This window comes from Anabas testudineus, chromosome 12 (genome assembly GCF_900324465.2).
Source record: "Anabas testudineus chromosome 12, fAnaTes1.2, whole genome shotgun sequence".
Lineage (NCBI taxonomy): Eukaryota > Metazoa > Chordata > Actinopteri > Anabantiformes > Anabantidae > Anabas > Anabas testudineus.
The window spans coordinates 18,250,245-18,261,598 of record NC_046621.1 but is presented as its reverse complement, the minus strand read 5'-3'; the positions used below and the strand labels follow the sequence as shown (position 1 = coordinate 18,261,598).

The following is an 11,354-nucleotide window of genomic DNA, read 5'->3' as shown; positions in this document are numbered from 1 at the left end:
AGCTTGCAGAATCCTAACTTTTATTTAGGGCTATACGTGTCCTTTAAAGTTAAATAACACAATGGCATCTATTTTACTAACATCAGGGTACCAGCCGGTGCAAAGTCTTATTTTTCACAAGGAAAATCTTTTGTAATAGTTTTATTGATGAGGTCAACACTGGTCTGGTGATATACCACAATGTCCTCAGAACACATGTAGAGTCATAGAAACTCAGGCAATTTGTTTATGTTTCATTAACAAATGAACAGAATGTATACATTTATTGATTTATTGATCCCTTTATTGAACAGTTGGACATAGTGTATTGTTGTCTTGTCCGAGAACACCTTGACGTGAGAAACCATGAGTCAAATCACTGATCCTGTGATTTATGGACTGCTGCTCTACTGACTGCTTTACACTTCTTACTCTCATCACTTCAGATAATAAAGCTTTGTCAAGTTCTTAGCTCTGTTATATGGATGCTTCGGATGGGTATGAGACACACACGGGTCCGGTAGACATAAATTTGAGTCTAGTGTGTGCTGTTGTCTTCAGTAATGATCAGGTCTTGTACTTAACTAGCACTTTTATGTTCTATGCTTTTTAACGCCTTTTACTCTACCTCACTGCTGATCTGTTGTTTTGCATTTGGGTCTGAACAGTGAAATCATTACACTACTCTCTAACGTAAACAGGAAACAGTTTAATTAATAATAGTTAATTATAAACACATTGTAAGAAAAGCAGACCTATCAACTCATCCATTTTCTTTGCTAACCACCTTTTTTTTATTCTGCTACATGGTCAAACTCCTGTTTTTGTGGATGCTAGAAAACTTTTTCCCGGACCTTTAACCTAATCACCAGTAATGGCTCAGTTGGCCAATGCCTGGATTAGATAAATGTTTCTCAGCCTCAGTATCCACGTTTTTCTTATTTAATTCCAAACTCATGCATTCATGTATTTGGATATGTTGAAAGAATATCTGAATATCAAACATATATACTTGTTTCTTTTTGACATTCTGCAATATTTAAGAACTGACCCCAGATATTTTACATGCAGAGAAATTAAATCTAACCGAGGAGGGTAAGGTGGTTAGGGTAGGTGTTAGATAGTGGCAGCTCAATGTCTAGTCCCTTCCCTTCATACTCATTTGATCAGTAACTCGTGTGCTATTCCAAAAGAAAATTTCCTGATGATGATCGTACAATAATGTTACAGTGTGCACTGACAAGCAAGGCTCAGGGTGCCTATTCTGCTGTAAAGATAAAGTATTCAAAGGTCAAAGCTGCTTTTCTTAGCAAAGCATACCAAATGGTTCCTGAAGGACATCAACAGTGTTTCAAAGTGGGGATGTGTCCTTGAGATGTAATCACTAGTGCACCTTATCTATTTTTAGCTATTTAGCTATTTTTAGCCTTAGGGATTTTAGCTCGTTCTGCTTTACCTTTGTCATATTCCTTGGACGTCCTATGTGTGTGGCTCTCATCAGGATGTTCCAAAGCATTTCTTTTGGGTTGAGGTCTGGGTTCTGACTTGGCCACTTTTGTTTTTCTAAAGCCATTCTGTTGTGGAGTTGCTCTGGTGTTTTGGGTCATTGTCCTGTTGGATCACCCAACTTCAGCTGAGGTGCAGACATTCTCACATTATCCTGAAGAATATTTTATATTTTTACCATACTTTACAATTGGGATGATGTTTTCATGATGATATGCAGTACCCTTTGTATGCCAAATATAGGGCTGTGTGTTCTTTCCAAATAGTTAAATATAATTTCATTAAAATCAGTCCACAAAACATTCAAAAGTTCTTTTTTAGTAAGCAGCAGCTTCCTTCATGGTGTCCTGCCATAGACACCCTGCTTGTTCAATGTTTTACCTACTGTAGACTCAACCAAATGTTAACCAGTTCCAATGATGTCTTCAAATCTTTGACTGTCTCTCAGGGTTGTTTCTTTACCTCATTGATGAATGTTTGTTGTGCTCTTAGGGTTAATTAGACTGGCCGCCCACTACTTGTTAGAGTAGCCACAGTCCCAAAGTGTCTCTGTTTGTAGTTTGTTTGACTAACTGTAGATTGGTGACATTTTTAAAGTCTTTGAAATCTCTTTGTAACCCTTTCCAACTTTATGTAAAGCAACAATTCTTGATTGTATATCTAGAAAAAGCTCTTTTTGCCGAGGCATGGCTCACAGATTATTCTTATTCAACTTGTGTGGAGCAAATTCAAAAAGTTTGAGTGGTATTTATCAGTCAAAGTAGTTCTAGTCCACACCTACAAACTTATTTACTTAATAAGAATCTAGGTATCACATACTTTTTTCACCTGCACTATGAGGTTTTAATGTTTGTTCTCATTAAAGACATTAAATATCAGAATTATGTTTGTGTTATTACAGTATTTTAGGCACATTATATTTAATGTCTCCACTTGCTGTTTACTGTATGTCAATTGTCTACTTATATCATTATGTTAAAAGAAAATGAAATTAAGTTCCAGTTGTATTCCTTACATGATGTAGTTACATTTGCAGTTTAGTTTTATAGAAAATGTTATGAGAGATGTTACTAAAAACTAAAAAAGTGTTATTTACATTAAATGTTGTTATGACGAATGCTGTGACATTAAAAACATTCCCAGAGGTCCAGCTGTAGTATATCAGGATCTTCATTTAGCCTCTCTTTATCTCTGTCATTCCCTGCTTTTGTTCCCTCTCTGTTTTTCTTTGTCATTGTGTTTCATCCTCATCTTCTCCTCACTCACTCCTCCTCATTTTCTCATCTCTTGCCATGTCTGTCTCTTGTCCTAATGTCTTCTGTCTGTTCTTTTTCTTTTTCTTGGCATGTCTTCCTCCTGTCCAGGTTTTATCTGGCAGCATTTTCTCTCTGAAAAGGCAGGTCATGCTCTTCAGGTCAATGACTGCGTTGTGACCTACATTAGTTGTGGTGTGACATTGTTCTAAAATTTATGTACAAACATACTGTAGGAGCATGCGATTAGTAAGCTACAATTAGAGACTGGCTAAAGAGTCATTTTTATTTTATTATCACAGCATCATAGCTCATATTATTCCAGCCTGACAGTCTACAATGCAGCCTCTTCCTAATCAGAAAAATAGTCTCTCTAGCACTCTCTGACAGTGCATTTGTAAGGCTTCAGTTCCCCCTAAACCCACTCCTTAAATGGATTCAAACATAAAGCAAGAGTATTAACTAACATTGCATCAGTACACCTGCAGCTTTGTGTTATTTCCAGCAATGACAACATGGCAAATGTCTTATCTTGTGATAAAATCTAATGATGAGTATCACACGTATAACAATTTCACAATTAATCAAAAAAAAATATATATTTTTTTTATTTTTGTCACATATAGCACACTGATGAGCTTGAGGTTAGTTTTGAAAGCTTTATAAGAATCTTCTGACCCTCTCATGCATGCTTTCTAAAAGGTGTTCTTCTAAAGGCTACACTTAGACCTTGTTCAACAGAAAAGCTGTTGACAGTTTGTTGTAAGAAATCAGATGCAGCAGAGCAGTAACCCTGCACCTGTGCACAGCATTGTAGAAGAAAATGTGTTTCTAGAGGCACAGAATAGCCCGGGTTTGATCTATTCAAACATTTTCTAACAGTTGGTTCCCACAGTCTACAGGATCCAGACCTGTGGGTACTGGAGGACATGCAATAAGCTGAAACCTAAGAAGTAAGCAGACAAAGAACATACAGGAGTATGAGAATTGTAGGACTAAAGTGACTCTACGCTTGTTCTGAACATTTTTAATTGTTAGTAGATCATTAGTACAAATACTGTAGTAAGGAAGGAAGCATGTGAATTTCTTGTCTTAAAGTCACAGAAATGGAATATGTAAGCAGGGTTTAATTACAACTGGGATTTGACTAGATTCTTGAATTTTTCTCAGTTTTGATTAGATTGTTCCAATATGAGCATGGCTTAGTGAAATGTAATGAAACTTCTAGCAGACTGATACACATCCTGTGCCTATGAATTTTAATTGAAACTAAACTTCACACTTAACTGCCATGTATGAGCAGCTAAAGATAACTTGTGGCATCCACCATTTTTTTCATATACTATTAGAGGGGACATTGTATATAACTATATAGAATTATACAGAAATTCCTACAACCACTATAGCACTTGAGCAGCACTAGGATACAGTGGACAGGAAAAACTCCCCTTAATGCAAGAAACCTCCAACAGAACAAGGGTGAGGGTGGGCGGCCATCTGCCTCTACTGGTTGGGATGAGTGGAAAGAGGAAAAAACAGGTTGTAACAAAACAACAACAACAGACAAGCAGGTTGCTAGGACCAGTAACTGCACTGGAAACACACTACCTCAACTTTAAAATATGATTTGAAGGGCTGCCTTACATTTTTATGCCATTTCAAAAAATGCAATTTGTTGGTGGTTGAGGGTAGAAAGGCATGAAAAATCAGGGTTAGGTTAAATAAGAAGGTACCTTCTGGAATGATCTTTGTTACAACACACAATATTTCCCACTGTCTCCTGTGAGAATGTCCTGTTTTGTTGGTCCATTCAAATGGGTAAATTTAGACTCAAAGGGACTTGAAAGATCTCTCTTGGCACAAAGACAATATGAACTTTTTTATGTCCTTTTGCGTATGAAAAGATAAAAGCAACGGATATATAGAACACTGCAATATGTTTAAATATGGTCAGAAAATATACATTTAAATATTTAAAATATGTTTACTGTTTAAATGACAGCCATTTTTACTAATAGATCCCCAGTTGGACAAATCAGCAATCATAGATTAAATTGTCTGGTTTGATACTTTGCAGCTCTTTTGCCATCACTACCTGAACCCACAGATACCACACCAAAAAGCTGGGTTCAGGCCTTTACTTGTTTTGAGGGTGGTTTGCTTTCAGTTTCACATTTAGCAAGTGAAATACAGCTGAGTAGTATTCCGGTCAGGAGCTAGACTTGACTATTGCAGAGCACAGTGGTGGCATACAAAGACAAAAAAATGAACCATACTGTAGATGGAACGAGAAAAAAGGTATTATTAAGGCATTTTGAAACACTGATACTCAGTTCATTCTGTCTCTTAATAGACAGAATTAAAAGTGTAGTTCTAGCCCTTGAAAGTGTTTAAACATAAAAACATTAAAAACATAAATGACAAAAATTATCATAAATTCTCCAAATCTAAATATTAAGAAACATTATCCTAACTATCATTTTAGCCATGACTGTGAAGTCCTTGCTGTGATACTGTTAATGGAGCGTGACAATGAATGTTTGACTGTGGGCTGCTAAAGACAAAGCTTAACCCAGTAATTATCCTCCCTGACATTACCATTCTGCCACAGTTAATGGTGTTCATTTCTATGAAAAAACACTTTAGCATGTTTTACATAAAAAAGTGAGCTGACCTTTTTAAAAAATGACCAGTGCTGGTGCTAGTTTTCACTCATCCTCTTCAGTGTTTCTTTTTTCTGATGAATGTCATGCAAAATTAACATGATAGTGACGAATGCTGTTTGGCGCAATGTTCATTAGCCATGTATTAATATGTTTTGCATCTGCTAATGCCATTTTTCTTCTCTGGCCCCCAAATGATCCCTCTCTAGATAAATCACAGCCAGGGTTTTTACACTGCTGTGTTGTAATTCATATGATTTTCCCATAATCATAACTCATGCTGTCACCATAATTAGTTAACTGTGTTTAATCACACGCAAAATTGATCCCTGGATAAGTAATGCTTCTAGAAACCCTTCCCAACTGTGATTCTGTTGCCCACTCATTTGTAACAACGTTGCGCTAATGACTGTGTTCATGGTGGCAATGTGGAAGGCAGCGGGAGGTCTAGCTATGAGCTACACTCATGTTCTGGCAACACAACAACTCAATACAGGCGCCACTCTTTATGAAGAATTCCCTTTGCCTTGTGCAGTTCACCTTTGAGGAAAGCAGCAGAGGGATGGTGGTGAGGCACAGAAAGAGGAAAGCATGTCATTATTCAGGCTGGATTCTCCTGAGACAGCCTTCGATTCCTCTTCGCTTCCTTTTCTTTTCCTCTCCCCGTCTTCCCCTCCATCTCTTCTCTGTTTCTATCCGTATCAAAACATGCACAAGTCTAATTAATTAGTCCCATAAGACCTGGACAAGTGTGAGATAACAGCCCTGACTCCTCCTTCGAGCCCGGGCCGCTGCTTTGTATTGCAGATCTTGTGACGCTGCAGCTTCCTCAGCTGAGGCCTTTTTCTTCTAAATCTTCGTCCTCATTCATGGACTCATTAACTCTTCTGAACTTGCACACGGCTCTTATTGCAGTTTTTTTTTTTCCTGTTTTAATTTTGATGCACTCCCATGTATTTTTTTAGCTATTGATATTCTTTCTTTCATTTAAGATGAAAATGGGCTGGAATTATGCATTAGATGGTGTCTGTGCTGGCATTGTCTGTGGGGTCAACAGAACCATGTGTACCTTTGGTGTTCTGTTACACCAAAGAAAAAATATTAATAAACAAATAGGTGCACATAGATGTTTTCTGTTGCATATTCATTTTTTGTCTTAAAGCCTAAATATAATGTTTTCTTCGGAAAGTATGGTATAGTAAGACATTTTCTATCCACAGTATATTCTCAAAATGAAGGATGAAAAATATGAAGAAAATGAAGAACCATTGAAGTTGATTATTCATGTTGAAAATGAATAAATGAATTCTGTTCTTTTTGAACACATTTTTTTTTACAATACATTTTGCTACAATCCACATCATAACATCTTTTAATTGGTACAGTTGATCCACTGAATTCCCAGTCTGCTGCCTTTCATCTCATTAAACTTTCAGTTCCAAATATTAAGTAGATTAAAGTTAAAGACATGTTAAGTTAACACTCATTGGTGATTATGAATGAACTCAAAAAGTTCAGCATACAGAAAATTTTGAGTGGCAGCTCAACTGATGTTTACAATCAGTGCAATCAAATCAAATTGAACTTAATTTGTCCTTGAAAAATTTTGAAATACCAAAGATGCTCAGTATATATGGTAAATAATTCATTTATTAACCAAAAATGTGTGATGAGGTGTGAAGCTGTCATATAAAATATATATTTAAGGAAATTTTAGTGGCAGGATTTAGTTAGCCAACGTAAGACAACAGAGAACTTGCAAATTCCACACAGAAAGGCACTTGGTACCTTGGTGGATTAAGTTGTCTGGAACAGTAATTCAGAGTAGCCCAAATCAAGTGAAAAGTACATCTGATTTAGATAATTAATTAGTTATTATATCTAGTTTTTTTTTTTTTTTTTTTTTTTTTTGCACTGTTAACTTCCCCACCAGGAGAAATTCACTACAAGTTGGCAAGCTGGACATTCATTTATTTACCATCCACATTATAGATAAAGACCACAATATGGAGCATAAAAAGTGTCCTGGATAGGGGGATTGTAGCCCACCACAGAAGGAATACAGACACTACATGCTTCTTTTAAATCCTTGGCTACAATGAAAAATGCTCTTCTCAGACTTTCTCCTCTTTTTTCCCCCCTCTTTCTTCATTTTACTGTACAAGTACACCAGGGAGGAAAGAGGAAACCATTTTGTGGAGTATTTCTGCACACTGTACCTCGCAAAGCCCACATCATCTTTCACCCTGAAGCGTGTAGTCACTTTCCAAGGGTTTTTGGAACACTTTGAAATAATATGCTGAAGTGCATGAATTTTGCAGGCTCGAAGGGTAGGGGATAGTGGATGTGTAGATGTGTGTGTGTGTGTGTGTGTGTGTGTGTGTGTGTGGTGTAGACTTTTTGAAATTCATCTTACCCGCAATATATTCACTAAGCTGGGGCCACAATGGATGGGAGCCTGTCCTGTCTGGTTCCCTGTAAGGTCTAACAGGATGTAGTGTAAGCTTAGTTTTCTTCACTTTGTTAAACACTCTGAGCACATGTTTACACTGACAACACTTGAATACATTATCCTATGTGGCTACATTCAAACCAGAAGCACAAGCTGGCAGAAAGCAGTGACAGAGCTTGCCCAGGCATTGAACACAAATGACTTGTCTCTCGCTTGGCTACACAGAACGCCGGCTGTCATCGTTCCAGGAAAAACCTTTGGTGAGTTTGCCTTATCGCGGTGAGGAGGATCCTCTTTCATCACACACACACACAACCTGGAGTGTGGGAATGTGATTGTGCTGGCTGGGGGTCATACAGTAAGCTTTTGCTAGGAGGGAGGGTGACTGCTTGTGAAGCCATCACCACACAGCTTTACACTATCTCTGTCTGAACAAGAAACAAACGAGGCAGACTTGATAGCTGCCCATGCAGACATGCTTGATACCCAGCCAGGGATGAGGACACTCTGGACCAGACAGCTTTATGTATGCTGGTGGAGGCAGCTCCACCAGCAGCTCTCCTCGCCGTGGCCATGACCGGAGCTGTCAGCACTGATAGCAGCTGCCGCTGAGCCTCTTTCATCTGACGGCGGGTGAGAAAGATGAAGAGGACGTGAGCAGCCAGGCGAGCTGCTGTGTTAGGCTGCATTTGCTGGTCTTTGCTCTTACACCAAGGTACACACCATCCACCCACATCAATTTTCTTTCTCAGATGCATCCATTCATGCTAACATCATCATTTCTCCCATAAAAGCTGTGTTCAAAGTTCATTTAAATGCTAATTTGCCCTTAGAAAGCTGAGGCCTGTTGGCATGGTCTTTCTTTGTGTATCCATGGAACTGTTAGTACTCAGGTCTTGCTCATTCACATCTCTCAATCACAGTTTACAGCTTGGTGTAGGTGTAAAAATATTTCTAAGAGGCTGAGCTGATCTGACAATAGAAATAATCTGGTAAATAGAGAATCTGATTCTTACTGGTGAAATCACATTAGACTAACATGTCTGCAGATTTCCACTGATATCCCACAAGATTAAATCCACCTGGTAGTATTAATATTGTGTTGGACAGATGCCAGCATGTGAAAAATGTAATGCAGACCATTATTGACAGGTGTCAGAATGGCAGGTGGTATTAATGTTGTGGCTGATTAATGTCTACATTAAATGGCAAAATCCTGATAAAGAGACTTATAAGCAGATTTTAACTCTTTTTCTGGTAATTTATATATATATTTTCTAATATAGGCCACAATTCAATTCAATTCAATTCAGTTTTATTTGTATAGCACCAATTCACAACGGAAGTTATCTCAAGGCACTTTACAGTGTAAGGTTTAAGACAGAGTATACAGAGTATAATTATACAAAAATAGATATAGATATATAAATAGACATAGAAAACCCAACAGTCATATTTGAGCAAACTTTAGGCAACAGTGGAGAGGAAAAACTCCCTTTAAAGGAAGAAACCTCCAGCAGAGCCAGGCTCATGGTGGGCAGCCATCTGCCTCGATCGGTTGGTGTGAGTGGAAAGTGAGTAGGCGCCTGTGTGCGACCTTGGTAATACCAGAAAATAGCTCAGCTAGCATTAAGCTGCACCTCCTTGTGTCGTGTTAGAAAATTTAGGGGTGTAGTGTCTGTGAAGAGTCTCAGTCATCCAGTTGAGGTTATTTGGAAGTTGGAAGAGTCATGGCACCTGAACTTCTTCTTCGATACTCATCCAAGTAGGTTCTTCAATCTGGTCAGCCACTTTTCTCAGACTGAGGAAGCTACTTAGATGAGTAGTGAAACGTTTCATCCATGCAAGAATCAAATCCAGTTGTCACGATCCAGCTGTAGCCTACCTCCAGTAGGAGTCTTTAGCCTCACTGTAGGTCCCTTTGGATAAAAAGTGTCTGCAAAATGTAAATGTAAATGTATTTAAAAGCAAACCAATTAATTTCACTGGAAAGTAGCCAAATTTAGTCAAAACGTCACTAGATTTGGTTTACACTATTTTGTATATTAGTGACATCATAACACAACTATGTACATAACAGATTATGTACATTTTACTTTATTTTACCTTTCTTAAGGTAGCTTTATGTTTAGTCATTATGTTTCTGTTGATATGATCAGTATGTACCAAAATCTATCTCTTGTTTCAAATCATGTTATTGTATTTCAGCTGCTGTACAGATCGTCAAATGTGATGTCATCAACAGAAAGGAACTTACTCCTAACTGAAACTGAAATATAGCCTTAAATTAAATAATTTTGAACAAAACCAATGAAAAGAAGTTCTGTGGACAAATGGGAAGCAGTGATGGCTCATCAGGTTCAACTGTTCACTGGTCATTCAGGCCTGTCTGACTGGTGGTTGTTTGAGTCTGGTTTGTTCAAGGGCATATGACAATGGGACAGGTCTCTGTGGCGCAATTGGTTAGTGCGTTCGGCTGTTAACTGAAAGGTTGGTGGTTCGAGCCCACCCAGGGATGCAGTTTTTATGCTATCTACAGTAGCAGTAAGTGATAGAGCAGTCACCTACAAACCCCAGGGTGAGTGGTTTGATTCCTGCTCCTCCTGGCTACTTGCTGAGGTGTCCTTGGACAAGACACTGAAACCACGTAGTGTTGCGCTGACATACCGTCTAGCAGCTGTCCACCCACAATTTCCCCAAGTGGATCAAGAAAGTATTCATTATTATTATTTTTCTAAATACTGGAAAAACTAATCGTAGCAACAAACTGTGTTTATTCTGCCAATAATTAAGTATGTAGTAAGTCAAAATGAAGCAGGGAAAATACAAATTAACACGCAAACCTAACAATACAAAGTAACAACAAAAATCGAATGCGCTAAAGCAGACAAAAACTAACATACAAATTAACAACAAAGGTCACTGCAATGGCAGGCGAAAATACAAACTCACAAACAGGGAACAAAAGTCAACAAACATAGGCAAAGTCTAGGGTGTAACAAAACGACAAATGAACAAGTGTGTGGTGAAGTCCAGGTTAATCCAATGAACAAACAAACGAACAAACGTGTGATGGAGTCCAATGTGCAACAAACCAGCAGTGAACAAAGGAGTGATGAGAGCTTATAAAGGAATGGGAAACATAGGTGAAATGAATCCATGATTAATGAGCCAGCGAGTGAAGGAAGACCAACTGACAGGGGTGAAGGGAGAAATCGCAACAGTCTTCTAGGAGGTTTTCCTGTCCAGAGGATGTCTTTAGACTAACACTGTTCAGTAACAGTGGAACAATCAGTTATTACTAATAGATTAAACAAACTCAAAGAGAAAAAAAGAAATCAGATGGTCTTCTTTCATCTCGCTGCTCTTTTTTTTAAGCCTTGGGCAGTTTTACTGTTTTATCAGTCTTAGCTCTCCACGAGAGTCACAGCAGACAGCTATTTCTAGAGTGCAAGCTTGCAAGTCATATGAATCATTGACCTTGTAATATTCAGTCCCTTA

At 38.1% G+C, this 11,354-nt stretch overlaps 1 non-coding gene across 1 annotated transcript; it reads left to right on the top strand.

The window, feature by feature from the left end:
* Nucleotides 1-10,297: 10,297 nt before the first annotated feature.
* On the top strand, nucleotides 10,298-10,371 carry trnan-guu. Its single transcript has one exon. It is a non-coding gene; the product is annotated as a tRNA-Asn (tRNA).
* The last annotated feature ends 983 nt before the right edge of the window (nucleotides 10,372-11,354 follow it).